At 40.8% G+C, this 21,762-nt stretch overlaps 1 protein-coding gene and 1 non-coding gene across 3 annotated transcripts in view; one reads left to right on the top strand and one right to left on the bottom strand.

Moving 5' to 3' along the window:
* C10H4orf19 (chromosome 10 C4orf19 homolog) overlaps positions 1-21,762 on the bottom strand; it is a 93,331-nt gene that overhangs the window by 68,758 nt on the left and 2,811 nt on the right. The gene's annotated exons all lie outside the window — the stretch shown is intronic.
* On the top strand, positions 13,868-13,941 carry Trnad-auc (transfer RNA aspartic acid (anticodon AUC)). The gene has a single exon. It is a non-coding gene; the product is annotated as a tRNA-Asp (tRNA).

The following is a 21,762-nucleotide window of genomic DNA, read 5'->3' on the forward strand; positions in this document are numbered from 1 at the left end:
ACTCACGATCCTCCTGCCTCAGCCTCCAGAGCGGCTGGAATTACAGGCATGCACCGCCATGCCCAGTAGAATGGACATCTTACTGCAGCATGTGCTGTGACTCACCACACAGGGCACTAATGTCAGAGAAGCTTAGGGTGACTCTGTGACACAGGACCACCAGTCCTCGTATGTGGTATAGGGTGCGGAGGGTCAATGGTGGCACTGGCTCTGGATAAGAACTTTATGCCTCTGGGATTGTTGTGGGCTGATTCTGTCCTCTCAAAATTCACAATTTGAAGCACTAACCCCAGCTCCTCGATGCTATGGTTTAGAATATGGTTTGTCCTCTCTGAAACTTAAGTTGGAGTTTAATCCCCATTTGAGGCATTATGAGGGTGGAAATTCAGCCTCACTATGGTGTTTAAAGGTGGGGCTTCTGAGAGAAAATCAGGATTAGATAAAGTCATCAGGTGGAGTCCTCAGAATTGAACACTGGTATCCTCTAAGTGGAAGTTAGGACACACTTGAATGAGAGAAGACTGAAGAGGTGGCATCAGGGTGGCCATCTATAAGCCAGGGCCAGAGGCCTCAAGAGGAACCAAACTGTGGCACCTTCATCTTGAACTTCTAGCCTCTAACACTGCAAAAATAAATCTCTGTGGCTAAAACCTGTGGTATTTTGCTATGGCAGGCCTTGAAGACTAAAATAGGGGTTTATAGAAAAGTGAAGAATGTTTGGAATTGTTCAAAATAAAGGAGCAAACCTTAGGCAAACTCAAGAGTTGTGTGATGTGTATTCCCAGGAAGCTACTAACTGTTATCAGCAAAATAAAAGGAGGATTCTGGGTTCATATAAATTTGGCAAACGTTGGATTAGGTAGTAAGCCGGGTTTCTTTGCTGCAGGCCTTCTTGGAAACGTCACCGTGCTGATGTACATATAATTAGCCTGATTCATACAATACGATGTCCTCCTTGACACCTCTCTTTCCCTCACTTCATTTCCAGTCCATTGCCAACTCCCGATGATTTTATCTACTGAATATTTCTTGAGTTAGTTCACTTCTATCTGAACCCCATTGAAACCTGGACTGTATCAATATTGCCTGACAATTTAATTTTCTAAATAGGTCATGAATTAGTATATTTCTCTCTACTGAACTGCTGTAAATTCCAGAGCCAAATTACCTATGTCTCCTGCTTAGACCACCGTAAAGCCTTTCTGGTGGGTCTGCCCACACCCACTGGGCTCCCCCCAGTCAGTTCCACCTCAGAGATGGAGTAACTTTTTTCAAGCACAAGTCTGATTATGTCAACTCTGTTTTTAAAACATATTTCAGTAGCTTCCCATTGCCCCAAAGATAAGAAGATGAAACTTCTAGCCATCTCTAAAAGTTTTTCTTGGGCTATCTTGCCTGTGGGCTCTAGCTTCATGGGTCTTCTTTAGACCCACAGCAGTCTGGTCCTGTCTACCCCTAGGCCTGTGCTCATGCTGTCTCTTCCTCCCGGTTAACGGTAAGTCTTCCTTTCCTTCCCTTATTGGGTTGATCCTTACATTATTGATTCACATTGCATTGTCACTACTGAAAATTCACATTTGTGTGATTATTTGGTTCATCCCCGAATCCAACTCTGCTGCATGAAAAACTCCCAAGTCTGCAGAACGTCTCTTGTGAAAAATGCCATTAATTTATTGATTAAAGTTTGTGAGGACATGGCTGAAACACAATGTGAAAGTTTTTACAAAGAAAGAAAGAAAGAAGGATAAAAGGAAAAAAGGTTTGAGGTTCTTAGACAGAGTTCTTTAGCAATCTCTGAAATAAATAATTAATCTACAAAGTTAAAATGGAAAGAATATGATAATAGGCCTATGTTTGGAGGTATCCTTGGGTGTTTAACTCTTTCTTTTTTATTTAATTTCCAACTTTGGATTTTGAAAATGTTCAAACACACAGAAGATCTGAAAGAGTAGGCCAATGAACAACCACCTGCCTTTACTTAACCCATTTAATGTGCTTGATTTGTTCCAAAAAAGCCATTCTGTAGGTATGACTTTTATGCTTTACTAGCGTTTTTTCTTTTTTTAAATTTGACCAGAATTACTGGTGTCATTCTGATGAACCTTCAGAAAGACACAAGATGAAATAATTAGATCACAGACTTCGGAAAGAAAGGCGAGCCATGTCAACTGGCACGTCATCACTCAAGATGTATTTAGGCTCAAACCTTAAATGAGGTTCTATGGGGGATAAAAAGACATTTATAGGATATGCTTAAAAGATTTATAGTCACCCGAGAAAATGAGACACCTTCGCATGAAAGAATAACCAGTGATAAAAATAAGTGATAAGCACGGTGACAGGAATGAAGAGGTGAGATTGTTGGTTATTTCTTTGTAGAAATGGATTTCCTACAGGAAACGGCACATCTTATTATCCATTAACTTCCTTGACAAAACAACCAAATCAGGAAACCAATAGTATCAGGCAAATTTTAAAAAGCATTTCCATTTTGAACAAATAAAAGTGTAAAGAGTCTGATAAAGCTATCTAAGTTATATTTACCATTATTTTAGTTCCTTACTGGAAGGACAATCCAAAGCTAGGGGAGGCATTTGTTTCTTAAAGGACCAATGTTAGTTTGGTGAACTTAAGCCAAACAATTAATCCATGTTCTTTCCTAACAAAGAACAGGCGACTATATTCACCTGTCATATTGGATCAGGCCCACACCAGGAGCCTGCCTTGGTGACCCTGATTCCCACAGACTGGCTGCAGGTCTGGAGATCTGTGCTGCTTTTCCTTCAGAACACATTCTTTTCAGAGGGTTGCATCTGGGCTGGAGAAATAGGAAGTAGGAAAATAATAAATGAGATCACAACCTGGTGCAAACATTAATAGTCTAGGAAGAAAAAAATTATATAAATGATGGGGAAGGCCACCACTGGTAGCACAAAGAAAATATAGGGGAATGTTTTTTAAATAATAAAAACTTATATTTTGACATTGTCCAACTCAGATAAGACTGAAAATTGCTTTTAAAAAGATGAGATCTGCAGGTCCAAGGGATCATTTTAGAGGTGATTCTTTAAAGAGGCAGTTCACACATGTACCTGGCATGAGAACTTGGTTCTCTTAAGACCAAAGTTCTAAATCAGATTCTCCAACCTGGGAAGGAATCAGGGAGGGATACTGCTGTCAGCTCATGGGATTATGTGTGTTCTTTTATTTATGCTTCCAACTCATACTTTCCTGAGTTTTCCACAGTGTATATATGAAAAAAAAAAAAAAACTATTAAAGATCAGAGTGGAAATTCCTCAATTTAATACATCAGAAAATTGTGGCTGTGGACAAGGAAGATTCCAAACAAAAGCCGCTAGAAAGTCAAAGCCCAGAGGTCTGGGGCACTTCTGTGGTGGAAATTAACAGAGGCCTACTGACCTCTTGACTAAAAACATTCGGACTTCGAAGGTTATTGAAGATGCTTAGAAGGCTGTCACTTTATAATTATTCTTTTACTGGTCACAATGGGATATGATTCTCATATCCTTATGGTTCCATGATTTGGTATATTCAGAATTGTGCAACCATTGCCACAATCAACTTGTACCACCATCTGAACAAATCCCGTGGCCATCAACTTCAACCATCGACTCCCAAACCCTCTATCCTCTCCAGCCCTAAACAATCACCAGCCAACTTCCCATTTCTATGTTTGTCTACTCTGGACCTTCCATATATATGGACTCACACAATGTGGCTTTTTGTGTCTGGTTTCTTTCACTTAGCATGATGTTTCCAAGGTCCCTCCATGTTGTAGAATATGTCAGTATTTCCTTCCTTTTCATGACTAATAGTGTACTGTATGGAAGTATCACATTTTATTTATCCATTCATCAGTTAGTGGATATTTAGGTTGTTTCCATTTTTGACTGCCATGAATAATGCTGCTCTGAACATTTGTGTTCAAGTGTTTGTATGGACATATGTTCTTATTTTTCTTGGGTGCATGCCTAGGACTAGACTTGCTGGATACTAGAGTGATTCTATATTTAACCTTTGAAGAAACCACTAGATTGTTATCCAAGTGGATGCCCCACTTTATCATTATCAACAATTTAATGGGCAACTGTCATGATATAGTACACTGCATTATTTTTAACATGTATTAAAAAATCATTTTCTAATTACAGAAATCATAGGAGTTAATATACAAATTTTCTTCACATGCACACAATGATTCATTCCCTAGCTTCCCAGGCTGACAACCTATGTGTTAGCACAATTATTGCCCCCATTTTATAGAGAAAGAAATTCTCTGAAGTTCTAAAAGAGACTTGAACCCAGGGAGGGTCCATAAGCTTGTGATTTTAGCCACAGTGTTATCCTTTTCCAGTGGCCGCCATGTGCATAAACAGGCGGATCAGATGGGGTTAATGAAGGCAACTGAACTTTATGAATTTAATGCATCCAGTAATGATGATTAAGATGCTGAAGGCATATGGCTTTTGTATTATGGCCACAGGCAACATGCTATCTGTTGACAGATGAAGGAGCACAGCAGCGATTTCTGTGACCAAGAGCAATTTACAAGAGGACCTGGGATTGGGCACAGTATATCTACTTTACTGCTTTGGGTGAATCTTTGTCTTTATCATCCCCTTTGGAAAATGAGAACGCACATTGTCCTAGGTGTTTGGAGATGAACAGAATTGAAGCATGTGCTAATATATTTACCTTGTGGTTCTGATACTTGCAAGAACAAGACCAGTTTCTCCTGAATGACTGCATTCTCTTAAAGCTGCCAGATAAATTATTTCAGTTTTGTGATGATTTTTCACCTCATATAAAATAGTTCCTGTCTTTTTCTCCTTGTAAGTTCAGGAAAAATTATTTAGCAATAATAATTTTGGCTATGATTTCAAGCCATTTTGGAAGCGTATGATGCTCTACCTAAACATTATTAGTAAAAAGGGGTTACCAGAACCCCTTTCTAGAAATCTATTCTGTGGCATTGCATATATATTTCTTATATCTTTATCTAGGTTCATTCTGATTTTCAAATTTGTATTTGTGACCCAATTAAGTAGAAGAGTATGAAAGAATTGATCTTCTAAATAACTACTTCATACGCATTGCTAAAAGTGGTATGTTTTTATATGCAATTTCCTAAAGAGAAACCAGACATAAGTTCCTCCAACATTATCTTAAAAGACACAGACTAATTTTAAGTGGGACAGAGTTAATTCAGAAATGAGAAATATAGACCAGAGTGCTCATTATTGTAAAAATATTTATTTTGAGCAAAGGATCCTCCTTATCTTCAGCTTGAACCTGGCAACCTGTATTTAGAGGGTTTATTCTCCATGTGGTATGGTGGGTGGAGGTATGGGTGGGGTGGATGTGGATAAGATAGCAGTTCCAGTTTTACTACTTTGAGTAATTTTGTGCTGGGCTTACAGGGCTTAGCAGAAAGAAAGGAGCATTGTTTTCATGAATTGTACAAATGAGAGGGAAGAAGGAAATGTTAGGAGAATGATTCTTAATTTTATTTCTTGAAAGACACTCTTGTGGCTGTGCTCAATTTTACTGAAACGTATCCTTCTTGGTCTAGCTGTATATGGAACTATCGAGAATGATTTTCCCTAAAACATCAGTAGGTCAAGCCGGGAAGTTAGGAGAGCTGACTCGGCTGATGTGCCTTCAGAAGGGGACACTATTGATCTTTGAAATGATTAAGCATTGGTATTCTGATCTGCCTGAAAATGCTAAGTAAGGTTTTTTTAATAAGGAAATTTGAAAAAAAAGATTACATATTTATAAACACTCTAATTTCTGAGTGTCTAAGGAGTCCTTGCCCTTCAAAGTATATCAGTAATGCCACCACCATTAAATTCAGCAGATTCTCTGAGGTAAGGCAGAATCACTGAAGGGACTAAGAGGGTGATCTGGAGTCACACAGACCTTGACTGAGTTCCATCTCTGTCACTAGTTTTGTCATCTTGAACAACTGGCTTACTCTCTCTGAGCCCACCCCTTTAAGTTAATATATATTATCCACATAGAGTACCTGGCACATAGTAGTTGCTCAATAAATGTCAGCTACTCCTGCTCATATAAGAGTCTTCCCTGTATGAAACATGTATTCACGCCATCCCCTATTTTTTTGTTTCATTTTCATCTACTGAGTTTTTGAATATCTACTGTTATCAGGTAGCAGGGATCGAGGAGTGAAAGATGCCCAGGTGACAGTCCTTGCCCTTGAGGGAAAGGAAAACTTGGTGATGTCACCCACCTACAGTAACAGAATGGACAGCAAAGCAGTGGGGCTGGAGATGGGGCAGGATGCATTTGGTTTCAGGTGAGTTCAGTTTGATGGGTTCTGGGGCTAGGTGGGTGGATCTATCCTGCAGGCGGCCATTTTCAATGGATCTATGGGTGTGGGGGAGTCCTGGGCTGGAGACAGGCCTGTGGGCATCAGGTGCTTATGAACTACGGGAAGTGCTCACACTTGCACAATGCTGGGGGCGGCAGTGGGTGGGTGGGGGTGGTCCTTAGGGAGCTAGAAAAGCGGGAGTCACTGTGGGGTGAGTAGCCCATCCCACATGGGGGTAGTACGTAGAAATGAAGGGTTTGGGATGTCTCCTTAGGGCTCCAAAAGACATTTGTATGTACTTGAGTTTTTAAAAATTAATATTTAATCTACTAAAACCACAAATTCCAAAGACCTTATTTTTTGAGCTGAGATCAACTCTAAAATGTATATTCTATTTAAATTTTCTGAACTCTGTCAATCCTTTGGATGGGGATCTTTCAACTTGGTTAAAGTACCATTTTAAACTCTATATTTTAAAATGTGACACATTTAATTTTCTTTTTAAATATTTCAATTTTGTGACCAATGACCAAACCCTTCTTCAGAACTTATTTATAAAATAAGATTCAAACTACCTAATTCTCAAGTAAATTTTGATTCCACAACTTTCCATAGGTTGCCTTGCCAATGGACCCAAATCAATGAATCCAGTCATGGTTAATCCCACTCTGAATCCTCTGTGCACCCTTCCAGGATTAGATTCTGCATCATGGAAGCCTCAGGGTCAGATGTGATAAAAGACGGAGAAATAGGGACCAGTCCTCAAAGTAGAAAAGCCAGGAGTGAGAAATACAACAGCATAATAGAAGTCAAAGGAAAGACAGGATTTCAACACACATCGCTGGTTAGAAAGGTAACCAGGATGTTTATGGTGAAGTATGATCATTAGATTTGACCAGTGAAATTTTCATGTCATGAAGGGGACAGAAACCGAACAGGTGTGTATTGAGAGAAAACTGGTGGTGCAGAATTGGGAATCAGAGTTAAAGGCAGCAACGATTCGAGAACTCTGTAAGACTTAATTTTTTTTCCCCCTTTGGTACCAGAGATCAATCCAGGAGTGTTTCACCACTGAGCCACATTCCTAGGAATGTGGCTTTTTATTTTTTATTTTGAGACAGGGTCTTGCCGAGTTGTTTAGGGCCTCGGTAAATTGCTGAGGCTGGCTTTGAACTTGCGATCTTCCTGCCTCGGTCTCCTGAGCTGCTGGGTTTGCAGGCGTGCGCCACTGTGCCCAGCCTGTTTAATATTTTAATAAGGGAGGTAGGGAGGGAGTAGGGTAGGATGAGAAGATATGAGGAGGTAGCCAAAAGGCTCAAAGAAAGAGATATTTATTTTGTATTATATTTTTATTAGACAAAAAAAAAAAAAGATTTGAAAGATTTGAGTATGTTTTCCTGAGGGTTGACTCCCAATTCCCTTTTTTTTTTTTTTTTTTTTTTAATTAGAGTTTATAGATTTAGGACAGAGACAGAAATACTCGGTAAAATGTTATCCCAGAGGATGGTAGTAACAGTTAGTGTTCAGGGGGAAAGGCAGACTTTGAATGGGAAAAGAAGCACTTTATCCTCAGAGGACAGAGAAAATGGAGAAGGAACTGATTGATACAGAGGCAGGTGAGTTAGAGGATGCAGGAGGGTTGGAGGAGGAGGTTGCTTAATCTAGCTGCCAGCGCTGTGGGAGGAGGTCCAGGGGCCAGTACCTGGTCTCCCGAACAGAGAAAACCTGGGCCGAGATGGTAACAGCCCCAGAAATTGCCCATAGGGAGCTATTGGGCAGCTTCCCAAGTTAGCAGTTCATATTAATCACAGATGGGAGAGGAAATCCTTCCATTCAACTCTGATTCTCAGTTAAAGAAAATGAGACTAGAGGTTAGGGCAGGCGCAAGAAGAGGTGCGAGCACCTCTTAAGTTGGAAGCCAGGCTTCTGGGCCCCCATGATCTTACCCACAGTCTTTAATCATAGTAAGTCTATATAGCCCATTTTCTCCACCTCTTTCTCTGACCAACGTTTGTTCCTTGTTCTGGTTTTAGCACTTTCTCTGATAATCCTCCCGGCTTCTTGTGTCCTTCCATGTCTAGAGGGGGTTCCTAAAGGCTGTTATGACCCCTTTGATCCTCCCTTTGTTGCACCACAATTTATATTCCACTTTTGCTTAGGGACTGTTTATTGCTCTTCCTTCCCGTTAGACAGAAGCCACGTGGGGAGGATCAAGACTGTGCCTACTGAATCCTGGTCCTCACAGAGACCGATGCCTAGCATATGGTTAGTGCTTAGTAAGTATGATAAATGCAGTTATTTACCGTAAAACCACAAGAAGCAGGAGACTAACAATCTGAAGATGTCTTTGTACATTGGGTTTCAGCATACAAACTGCAACCTAATTTGGTAAGAAAGCAAATTTAACTTACAAGTATATAGTTCTTGTAACAAACCGCTGAGTTTCAGCCAATCACAGGCAGCCACTCATCAGACCACGCCCAAAGAAGGCAAACACAACGCGGTAACCAATCAAGTTACTTTTGTATTTTCCTTCCCATTTGGCCTTTGAAACCTCCTCTCCTCTGCGGAGCAGGGCGCTCTGATTCTTCCGTTTCTGAGTGCATTCGGATTCGCGACTTGTTCTTTGCTCGGATAAACCGTTAAATTTGTCCAAAGTTTTTCCTTTAAAAATGCCAAGTACATGGTGTGGAAGAATAGTATTTAAGAATTTTATGTGCAAATTAAAGTTCTGCATTTGTGGGGTCGAGGGGGACCCCCTATGGAGTTTCAGGAAGGTTGACACACTTTCTCTGTAAACTTATGGGAAATATAGAAAATGCTCAATACATATCTGTTGAGTGAATGAGAATTTCTGGACTATTGAAACTTTAATTCTTTTAAGGAAAAAAAGACATACTGTGCCACTGAGCAACTCGAAACAATTTAGAGTCATTATCTACACATTAAAAACAAACGAACGAACAAACTATTTAAACAAATTTAAGATTTTCTGAACAATGCTATTTGCACTAAACATTAGGGTTCATTAAAACTTTGATAATTGATTTTTAATGAAAGCACTAAGGTAGTTCCCAACTAGGAAACCCAATGTTTGATTCCTGTAGTTTCACAGTTATGATTTTTTCTAGAGAATCGTCTTAGATCTGATTCTCACGTAGAAAATGAACCACCAATTTTTGGAGCAGAAACTCATGCATTTGCAAATATTTAAAAAGGAAGGGCCTTACCAATGAATTGCCTACCAATTTTTCACAGGGAAGTTCATTTGCGAACACATGCATGAAGACTAGTACCATACGGTAGGCAAATACTTTTCCATGTGCCACCCAAAGCAAACAAATGAAAATAGAAACTTCAAGGACAATTATAAAAATATTTTCAAATTTAAAGATACAGTAGCATCCTTTTCTCCTTTGGTTCTCTCTATATATTCATCAGAGCTAGTCATTTCCTAATCAGTCCCAACAGAGAATTTCGAGCAGGAAAGCATTTCTTTCCTTTTGATGATGAAGTAATCATTTCTTTTCCTTACATTTCTTCACTATCAACACATTATGAACCAGAAAAATGGAAAGAAGGTACTCACCTGAGTATGGATATTGAGGAACCACACAGTTCACTTGGTCTAGCCCTTAATTATACCTACAGACACTTACAGTCTAACTCTAGCATGGGAATTTTAGTTTGTAATAGAAGTTATTATCCCTGTTAACTATCAAAATGTCCCAATGTTTAGGCATCCAGACTGTATCTCCCAAAATGTCAGCGCTGGCATAAAAATGCTTGGCCATGTCTGTTTGGGAGAGAATATGATCACTCCTGTTGTCATCAGGGAGTGGATCCAGACTCAGACATGGAAAGGTCAAGGTAGAGGCCACATCAGTCCTTGAGTTTCTGGGCTGACTGATTCAAAGAGTCTGTCCTGTTGTCCATCTAACATGCTTTGTGCTCTATTCCAATCATCAGTAATTACACTGAGATTACCATCAGTCTGACACATTACTGCTCTCTCTGAGCATAGCTGGAAAGAACAGTGAGTAACAGAACCTCTTCCTGGTACTTCTGGAAGGTGCAGACACACACAGGGTCTAGGTCTGGGTTATTCAGAGATAATACAACTCTCTTAACAACCCTCCAGGTTGGGTGCGCACTGTTACTGTCATCTTGGAATTCCCTGCTGCTGTCTTTAATTTTCTTTCTTTCTTTTGTGGTGCTGGGGATTGAACCCAGGGCCTTGTGCATGCAAGGCAAGCACTCTACCAACTGAGCTATATCCCCAGCTCTGTCTTGTAATTTTCTGACGCTAAGGTCTGTTGAGTTGTGGTTCGATCACTTTCCTTCCTGTTCCATTTGGAGTTCTATAGGCTGTTCTCCTATACCTTTACCCGCTCCCCATACTCAGGCCCTAACTTGAGCTTGGTGTTCGAGAAGCTTATTTGGAATGAATTTTCTGTATTTGTGAAAAGAACAATGGGAGCACAGTGAAAGGCAGACCTATAATCGACTGAGGGAAAAGTATATAAAAATATGAGTTTGCTTAATGTAATTTAAAGGCATATAAGTTATGATACATGTTTTTTGTCTTTCCCCAATTTTAAGATGGAATAAATATACAAATGCATTATACGGATACCTTAAATACTTAAAGCTTTATCAACCCACACAAGATTGGTAATAGGAAAAGAAAAACTGGTTTGAAAGAGTTTAAAATAAGACACACACACACACGTAGGTGGGTATACAGAGTCTAAAAATGGAAATGCTTAGGATATGGAAAATGTTCAGTTGAAATAAATTAATAAAACACTGGAAACAAGCTCACCAAATTTGCAAAATGGGAGGCGGAGAGCAGAGTAGTTTCCAAAAGACAGCAGCTCATTTAGGTGATAAACACCAGGTGCCAAGTGGAGTTGGGCAGAGACAAAAGTGTTCTGATTAGCTCCAGGGAAGAGGGAGAAAAGAATCAGGCACTAAAAGTGAGAGAGCAAACACAGTCCTTAACAGATTGCATGACACCCTAGACACCCGCAGGACAAGGCAAGGTAGCCCTAGATCCTCATTTCTATCAGGGCAGGAACGCGTGTCAGTGAACAGTGATCCACACTGAAGCGTCCATTTGGCTGAGCCCAACGTGGGGTTGCAATTTGAAACACTGCTCTGGACCCGCCACCAGGTCAGGTTGGCTGCATTCTGTGAAGTGAGAGGCAGTCCCTGAAAACCTGCTGTGAACAAGGGCTGAGAGAATCCGACAACAGTGGGAAATCACTGAAACCATCAATGGTTTGGAAGTGTGTCTTGAACAGAGGTGCTGTTTCCTTTGGGGAGTTTAGGGTGTTGGTACAGTGCTGCAGTGAGAAGGGGACCAATGTGACACTCTGACACTCCATCAGATCCTAAGTTCAAGTTCATTTCCCTAGTGTGACCAGCTAGATGAGTGCCCCAACTTTTATACATGCACACACACACACATATATATACATATATACACACACATATATACATACATATATATATATATATATATATATATATATAGAGAGAGAGAGAGAGAGAGAGAGAGAGAGAGAGAGAGAGAGAGAGAGCATATGCATGCACACAAGAGTGTCAGCACTCACAAGAGCTCTGTGTAAGTGCAAGGCAAGTGTGGAACTCTTCTCCGTAAATGTTAGTCTTGCCTCTATTGTTTTAGTGAGTGCTGTACTGTGTGTTCAATGTGATACTGGTACTTTGAGTTTGAGCACATCATTTCCTTCAGGAGAAAGACAAGTTTGTCTATTTACTTGACAGCTCAATAAAACCAAGTTATTCAGAGACACAGGGCGTGCTAGAGGAGTCTTAGCTTGCTGTAGTCAAAAGAATTCTGAACTCCAAGTTAGCATGTCCCTGGATTCTGTCTTGGCTCTGCTCTTAATTTGAGTTATGTGACTTAGGTTAGGTAACTTTGATGAACCTCAGTCTCCCCATCTGTGAAGTGGGGATATTGAACTAAATAATCTCTAAGGCCCGCTTTGGAAATTAATATTCTGGAATGATTGTGGTCTGTGTTGAGAAAAGCAAGTGATCATTTTAGGATACAGGGATCAGAAGTTTTCATGGTAGAAGTAAGACAGTTGCCTCATTTTCCGATAAGTTTGTTTTCTCTGATTACAAAAGAACAGAGGAGAGTTGCAGAGTCCAGAGTACAGATACATCAAATGCAGACTTCTAACGTCTCTGTAATCTCCATTCTTGTCTGCTTAACATTTATTTTTCCAGATCTTTTCTGCTAAGGGCTAATTATAATCATTACTCTAATATTAAAATGAAACATTGTGTTTTTCTCTAACAAATTTTTGAAAACTTGAGACTATATTCTGGACATCTTTCTATCATGTTATTATATGTGCATCTCATTTTTTAATCAGTGCAGAACATTGCACTGTATCTATAAATTGTATTTAACCAATGCATGTTGAAGACATAGGACATTTTTCATTTTTGTTTTTGATTGTAAACAATACTGCAACACAACTCCTTGCCTACCCAGGTCCTAAAATTCAATCTGGACACTCCTTCACCTCTTGTTTCCAGTCAATTAGCAGGTCCTGGTGGCCTCACCTAATATCTCAGGAACCCACCTGCTAGTCGCCATCTGACTGCCTCTACTATACTCAAGTGGAAAGTCAGACCTTCTTGTGAGGGAGACCCTTCCCAGACCTTCCTCTCTCCCAGGTCCTGCCTTCTCGTTTCCTACGCTGAAGCCAGAGACACACATCTGGTCACTCCCCAGTTGAAAACCTTCAGTAGCTTCTCACTGTTCTTCCAGGAAAGACCACACTGACCATCACAGCTGTATTGCCCACTATGGGCTGCCCCTCTCAATGCCTGCGACTTTCCTTCCTGTGGGCCAGGTTGGAATGTGGAGCTACACGTTTGCCCATCATGGATCGATACATGTCTCCCACGAGAGCGTGTCCAGGCCCATTTTGTGCACTAGCTGGTAGAGTGCTCAGGCTCCACAGACACTTGTTCAATAAAAGAGCATTTAGACCGTATTCTACCAGCATTAGTAGTAAAAACTAACAGAATGGGGCTGGGGCTGTAATTCAGTGGCAGAGTGCTTGCCTAGCACGTGAGAGGCACTGGGTTCGATCCTTAGCACCACATAAAAATAAGCAAATAAAATAAAGGCATTCTATCCATCTACAACTACAGAAAAATCAATCAAAAAACCTAATAGCATGGAAACATTTTATGGCACTAGGTTTACCAAGTGAATGGGCCTGAAACAGTAAGAACACTGCACAAATTTCCCCCCCACCCACTGTGGATTAACTCAGGGGCACTCAACCACTGAGCCACATCCCCAGTCCTATTTTGAATTTTATTTAGAGACAGGGTCTCACTGAATGCTTAGTGCCTCACTTTTGCTGAGGTTGGGAGATCCTCCTGCCTCAGCCTCCCAAGCCACTGGGATTATAGGCATGTGCCACTGCACTTGGTAACACTTTTAAAAAAATGCATTGGGTTGTGGAGATAGCTCAGTTGGTAGAGTGCTTGCCTATCAAGTACAAGGCCCTGGGTTCAATCCCCAGCACCACAAAAAAAAAAAAAAAAAAAAAAGGCATCTAAACTCATGAAATAAAGGATGAAGAATATGTAAAACACCAAAAATGAGACTGCTATCTTCCAGGGAAATGAGGATGAAGAAAAGGTCACCTTCCTTAGCTCTTGTTTCTCCATATACTAGTTTTCCACAGTCTCAGCACTTATACATGATTGATTCAGCATTAAGTTCTGCTTTCTCAAATAGCTCCACTTTTACTTTGTTTCTTCACACTAAGGTCTTGGCACTTGCAAACACTGAATTGTTACTACATGTGATCCCAAAGTTCTTCATGTGCTTAAGTGTGGTTATAGATAAGAAGCATTTAAAACTATCCCTGGGAAGGCATTTAAGTGGACAATTTCATGATAAGGAAATATGTCTAGTTAGAAACTCAGGGAAAGTCCCACATGCTCAAGCTTGAAACTCCTGTTGGTTCATGTGGCTTTATCAAAGGTAAAGGTGAGGTCAGCAGAGAGAGACCTGTGGGGCTTTACACCTCCCCATTCTCTCCTTCCATCCTGGACCCCATGAAACCGCTTTGGTCCAGACTTCTCATTTTCCATTCTAGAAAACTGGAGCCCACAGAGGCTGATAATCAGATTTATCAAACATTTACCACATGTAGAAAGTTCTAGGTAGACATATCTTAGGGGAAGTAGTTAGTGTCCCAGTGCCACAGATAAGGAGACTGAAACCCAAGGAGGTTAGGTGAAATTCCTGAGGTTCTATAACAAATGGTGGGGACAGGATTCAAACCTGAGGACAGCCCAGCCCTCATTCCAGTCTCTTCTGGGACAGGCCTGACTCCAAGTGAATCATGAAAGAAGGGTGGTCAACCAGATGGCTTAGTGATTGGAAACAAATGCTGCCCCTACCCCCAGTTTCTTTTCAGAGAGCTCACAGAGGAAACAGATGCCAAGCACCTGCAAACAGGAGTGGATAAAGGGATTTAACAGGAACAAACATGCACATGATGCTTATGATGATCTGAGTTTGGGGAGATGATCCTGATGATTTCTGACTTCCCAGTGTGGGTGTACATGTGTCTCACCCAGTCACAGCTGCCTCTGGGGACCCTGGAAAGTGCTCCAGACTTAAATTCTCGAGTTTTTCTTTCTTTGCTTGTTCTGCTTTAAACTGGTCTAATTCACTCTTAAAGGACCATTGCCTGTCAAGGGTTGCAATTTTAGTAATTTTACTCTCCAAAGCTACTTTAGCTTTTTTGTTTTTTTAATTATATAAAAGTAACACTCCTTTTGCCCCATTAAATCCTTGAATGGAGGCAGGGTATTTAAAAACAACCCTCTAGCTCTCTCTAAACCAGTGAGATGTGACTTGGGTACCTTCCTGTTTTCAGGTGCACCCCGCGTCCTCCCCCCACCCACTGAGCCACAGCTTAGCCCTGGGCTTGGGCACCAGGAAACTGGCCTTTTCCCTTTGCAGAAAGTAAGCATAGCAGCCTGACCTCATTCTACGCATGGGATCAGTCCTCTCCCAGTGGTCTGGGGTTGGGCCTCTGCCCGGGGTGCAGTGTATCCCTGAAGCTTTTATTATGTCCAGTCCTGGAACACTTGGCTTCCTTCACCAAAACCAAATCCCAGTGATGATCATAAAACTTGTCCTGGCAAGTTTAAAGGAGAATGTAGATAAATTGTACTCTGTAAACCAAATCTCGACTGTCTATCCAATTATCTCTGTTTTATGATTCTCTTTAGAAATGACTGTATTATTAAATGCATTTTGTGACATGCCAGGTGGCTAAGGAACCAGGACTCTAACCCAGGTCGTATGACTTTAGATGCTGGGCTCTGTCAACTTCCCACAGTGCTTGTCAGTGGCCTGCTAATGCCACTCAGAGAAAGGAACCGCTTTGAAGTAGTTTAGTCAAAGAACTGGGATGTTAGAGACTTGGGTCCAACCCTGCGCTTCTTTCCGTCCTGTGAGATATCCTTCAATAGGTCCCTTCCTCTCTCCAGGCCTTGGCTTTCTTATCCATGAATGAGGGTTGGAGCCCGCGAAGATTCCTTTAGGGTCATGATTCTATCATCCCTGGACATCTGTAAAGCCTCAGCTTATCTGGTTAAGAAACAAGCTCAAAAATAGATTTGAACAAAGTCAAACTCTTTTCATCACTCAAAGGAAAAGGATGCAAAATAGCTCACATCCTTTAGAGTGTAGGGTGTGATGTGTTCCCTTTGGGATCAATGTGTGGATGCAATAAAATAAGAAAATGGGATGGGGGAGGAAGTCAGTTTTTCATGAGGCACTTTCAAGTTTTAATGAAATAATAACTTTATAATTGCCAAGACGATCTTCCAAGCATCTTTCTGAATTTAGCACAGTGTATTTGAGAAAAGAAACTAAACCAAAGATGGATCAGTTGGATAAACTACTCCAAAGACCAAATAGAAAGGCTCCAGAGTGCTTTAGTGGACAAGGACAGGACTGGGCTTGGAGTCAGAAGACCTGAGGTCAAACAGGGACTGTGTCACATCAAAATCAGTGTCCTTAATTGTGAAAGGGCATAAGTCCTACCTACATAGATAACACAGGGCAGTTGGGAAGATCTAGTAAACTAAGAAGGACGCAAAGGATTGTTTTATTATAATAATTATCTGCCATTAAAAAATATTTCCCACTGGAAATCCATATGTAGCAAGATGAAATTGAACCCCTCTCTCTCATCCTGCACAAAAATCAACTCAAAGTGGATCAAGGACTTAGGCACTAGAACAGAGACCCCGTACCTAACAGATGAAAAAGTAGGCCCAAATCTTCATCATGTTGGCTTAGGATCTGACTTCCTTAACAAGACTCCTAAAGCATAAGAAGTAAAACAAGAATCAATAAATGGGATGGAATCGAATTAACAAGCTTCTTTACAGCAAAGGAAACAATCATGAATGTGAAGAGAGAGCCTACAGAATGGGAGAAAATCTTTACCACATGCACCTCAGATAGAGTGTTAATCTCCAGGATACATAGAGAACACCAAAAAAACCCCAAATAACCCAATCAATAAATGGGCTAAGGAACTGAATAGACACTTCACAAAAGAAGAAATACAATCAATCAACAAACATATAAAAAAATGTTCATCATCTCTTGCATTAGAGAAATGCAAATCAAAACTACACCGAGATTCCATCTCGCTCCAGTCAGAATGGCAATTATCAAGAATATAAGCAACAATAATGTTGGCAAGGGTATGGGGAAAAAGGTACACTCATCCATTGCTGGTGGGACTGCAAATTGGTGCAACTACTATGGAAAGCAGTATGGAGATTCCTCAGAAAATTTGAAATGGAACCTCCATTTGACCTGGTTATCCCACTCCTTGGTTTATATCCAAACGACTTAAAATCAGAATACTGCAGCAGTACAGCCACATCAATGTTTATAGCAGCTCAGTTCACAGTAGCTGAACTATGGAACCAAGCTAGGTGTCCTTCAACAGATGAATGGATAAAGAAATGTGGTATATGTACACAATGGAATATTACTCAGTCTTAAAGAAGAATGAAATTATGGCATTTGCTGGTAAATAGATGGTGTTAGAGAATATCATGCTAAGTAAAATAAGCCAAAGCCAAATGTTTTCTCTGACATTTGGATGCTAATTCACAATAAGGTGGGGAGTTAAGGAAGAATAAAGGTAATTTGGATTAGACAGAAGGAGTGAAGAGGGGTGGTATGGAAGTAGGAAGGATAGAATGAATCAGACATAACCTTATGTGTGTGTATGACTATATGACCAGTATGATTTTACATCATGTACAACCAGAAGAATGAGAAGTTATACTCCATTTATATATGATGTGTCAAAATACATTCTACTGTCACATGTAACTAGAACAAAAAAGGACAGTATATAAAAAAAACCTTTCCCACTATTTACATAGACATGCAGATTTGGAATATTAACACTGGAATTGCCTTTTTAAACTTTTAAAAATTGTTGATGGACTTTATTTTATCCATTTATTGAGCTAAGAATTGAGCACAGTGCCTCACACAAGTGAGGCAAGCGCTCTACCACTGAGTCACAACCCCAGCCCTGGAATTGCCACTTAGCAATAGATGTAAACTGCTCCAATTCAAATAACGGGAGCAGTTCCCTTAAAACAACAAAGCCACCACTACCAAAGATATCTTTTTCCATCAGTAAAGAATGCAAAGAAAATATATCCCACCTGAATGCTGGGAAACACAATTCAGAACCTGGCAGTCCAGAGTCATCTTCTCCTTCTGCTTTGTCTTTCCTTAGAATCCAATCTGGCATCAAGCTGGTTGGATGTGCTTCGAGATGTCTCCCAGATTAGACCTTTCTCCATCCCTACCTTAGTCTGAGTCTCTTCAAGGCACTCCTGATGATTGCAAAACCTCACACCTGGGGTCCCTACGGCCAGTGCTTGTCTTCTCCAAGCCATCTTTAAGGCTGCTGATTGACATTCCTAAAGAACTGACTTCACTGGGCTCCTGACAGTTCTGTCCAGCTCACACTCCTTCCTCTACTCTGTGAACCCCTCCACTGGTTCTAGTACCTCGTACCTGCAGCCTCTGCTCTTGCTGGTCTCCATGCCTAGAAAGCACTTCCACCCTCTTTTGCCTATGTTAACGAAAATCATTTTCTATAAGCTCCCTTTAGAGCAGGACTTCTCAGATGTGCTTATGCATCATCTGGGAGAGCATATCCTGTTAAAACACATTCTGACGCAGTAGAGGGGAGGCGGACTCAAGATCACATTCTAGGCCGGGTGCGGTGGTGCATGACTATAATGGGAGGATGAGGCAGAAGGATCACAAATTCAAAGCTGGCCTCAGCAACTTAGCAAGGCCCTAAGCAACTTGTCTCTAAATAAAATATTAAAAAGGGGCTGGGGATGTAGCTCAGTGGTTAAGCATGCCTGGGTGCAATTCCCAGTAAAAAAAAAAAAAGGACAGCATTCCAACAACTTTCCTGGTGACCATGCTGCTGCTGGTCCATAGACCCCACTTTGAGTAGCAAAGCCTTTCTGTTTAGTAGGGGGGAAAAGGGAGACACAGACATGGGTTTGAATGTGATCTTTGTCAAGTGTTAGATGTTAGGGAATAATTTTCCTTGTAGAATGGGAATATTATTATTTTACATAAATGATGTGAGGAGCTTTTGAGAAATAAATACTATTCTTTTCAACTCTTTCCTAAACTCACTGTATTTGTCCTCCACTAAGCTTCTTCGATAATCCAGCCAGCCCCTTTCCCCTCACTCTCAATCTTATTACTTCAATAGCGTGTGTCCACATGCACATAAAGTAAACCATATGTTCTTTGAAGGGACAGTCATGTCTGATTTTTTGGCACACAAGTTAAAAGAGTATTCTCACAGTGTTTTCCATGCACAGCTCTGTGCTGTACAATACTTGGGCATGATGCCACCTCTCAGTGTGGCAGAGAGGCAGTGCTCCACTGTGGTTCTACGTGTGGGTTGTGGAGTCGGGTCTGAGATCCAAGGCTGGTTCCATTACTCACCGCGGCATTCCCTGCCTAACCCAGACTAACATGCCTGAGTCTGTTTCCTCACCTGCGAATAGGAATTCTGCCTTAACGTCTAGTGTTGTGAGAATTAAGTTAGACGAGTTATGCAGAGTGCTAGGCTGAGAAGGTAGATTCTGAACATGGTCTTAATTCGCCACCTCTCCCTGACTCCATGACATTCTCTAATGGGACTTTGGAGCCCCTCCCATTTCTCCATCCCTTAAAGCTGAGTTGGCCTTCTGACTTGCTTTGAAAGCAGTCGAGGTCTCAAGGGACCTTGCTCCCACTTTCCCTCTTGCAACCATGCACAGCCAACCTGCGAACAGGCCCCGGCTAGCCTGTGAATGACGAGACAGGCTCAGCAGCTCTCTAGGTGACTCAGCTGATGGTGGGCCAGTACTCAGAGGACAAAATCATTAGATTTGCCCAGCTGGGTCCAGACCAAAGTGCTCATCCACAGACTCACAAGCTAAATAAACGGTGGTGGTTTTAAGCCATTATGTTTGGGATGGTTTGTTGCACAGCAACAGATAACTGATCCTGCATATTTATATAAGCGAGTTCTCAATGAACAGTAGCTATTATATTTGGGGAAAAGGACTTAATTGAAAATGGATTTCTCAATACAACTAAAATTTTTGCTTTAGTCAGTAATAGGAAGATGAGTGAACCGGGAATTGGGACTATTAGATTCTGGACCCTCTAACTTTTCCAGTGGGCAACTGTATGAACTTGGGGAAATCGCTGAACTCTTTGGGCCAATTTCCTCATCTGTAAATTACAATGGTCATACCAAGTGACTTTTAAGGTTCTTTCCAGCTGGAGAAAGGAATGAGGGTTCATTTTTCCAGAACACGGTATTTATTTACTAACAGATCTGAACCAAATTTAACATTTTTCTCGAGAAAAGGGTTTAATCACAGACACCTTCGCTGTATTGTCTTTGTTGTTGAGCAGTGGGTTGTGACTACATAGTTCCTGTGGTAGTTATAGATTGAACCTATAAAGTCCTAATTGTGGACCAGGAACCCCTGCAGTCAGGCTCATTAGGAAGCGGACATGAAATCATGTCATATAAGTTCTCCTGGGAATCCAAGTGTGTGGCTCTTGGCAATAATTTGGGTGCAGGTCAACTTTTATTCATTTTTAGGCTGCAGTAGATGTTCTAGAGAACTGAGGTTGTTGGTAACTGACCATCAAACAGAAGGGACACTATTGAATAGTTAAAAAGAATCAGATCTTTGCATTTATTGAGAACAAATGACTAAGACAGGTATTCAATTATCAAATTGGGGGAAAGAATTAAATTCAAAATTCTTGTACGGATCATTCTTTTATCAAAACCTTTCTTCTAAGGTGGAAAAAAACTATCAGGGGGCAGAGTAACTCTAATCAGGAGGAAGAATATTACACTGAAATGTGGCTTATGTTTATCCACATGGAATAAAATGTCACGTTATTTTGAAATGACATGTGAATTAACATTAAAAAACTGGATCAGGTTAAGTTTCTTAAAGTTAAAATTGTAAAGAGTATTTGTTCCCAAAATATTCCCTAAATATTGATTCACTTCTCTTTCTCCCACCCTGTGGATTTCTGCAGCATCTGCCTTTGGCATTGTTTGTATTGCCCTCCTTTCATTCTTATCATTGCAGCCAAGTGAACTTTCTATAAGAGTGATCTGCTCTGCTTCAACCCCACCAAAGGCATAAAATCCCTGAAGACAGGGGCTGTATCCACACTTTTGCCAACTGCCTTTGTCCCTATGTCTATACATGCGCTGTCTCCAAAGTCAGATCAAGGTTTCATTTACTTCTGGAGAGTCGCCTGCACACCCAATAGAACAGAACTCACTGCTTGTGGTCAAGTTTGAGGCATGATTTATCCCTTTTCTTTTAGGTTAATAAACACTCATTGCAACTCAGAAGCATGTTTGTAAGGTGCCTCACAACATTCTGAGTCTGTATTTTGAGTTATTTTAATTATCTGCTTCATAATGTGTTCATCAGCTAAGTGTTTTAAGTATGTTTTAGGATAGGATCATTTTGATGGTCTACAATCCTGGAAATTCCAATCTCTCTGGGATGATATATTCACAGGTGAAAATGGTATGAGTAGATGGAAGATTTAATATTCAGCTTACCCTCTTAAATAGCATTCAGGGGATAACTAGAGCAAGAAAGGTTAGAAGTAGGATGAGTCAGTGGTTAAGAGCAGGTTATGTTAGAAAGAACACAACTGGGGGACCTCTTTGACCTGCTGACAGGTGAAGCCTGCCTTCCCTAGGATGGATCAATC

Source organism: Sciurus carolinensis, chromosome 10, assembly GCF_902686445.1.
Source record: "Sciurus carolinensis chromosome 10, mSciCar1.2, whole genome shotgun sequence".
Taxonomy (NCBI): Eukaryota; Metazoa; Chordata; class Mammalia; order Rodentia; family Sciuridae; genus Sciurus; species Sciurus carolinensis.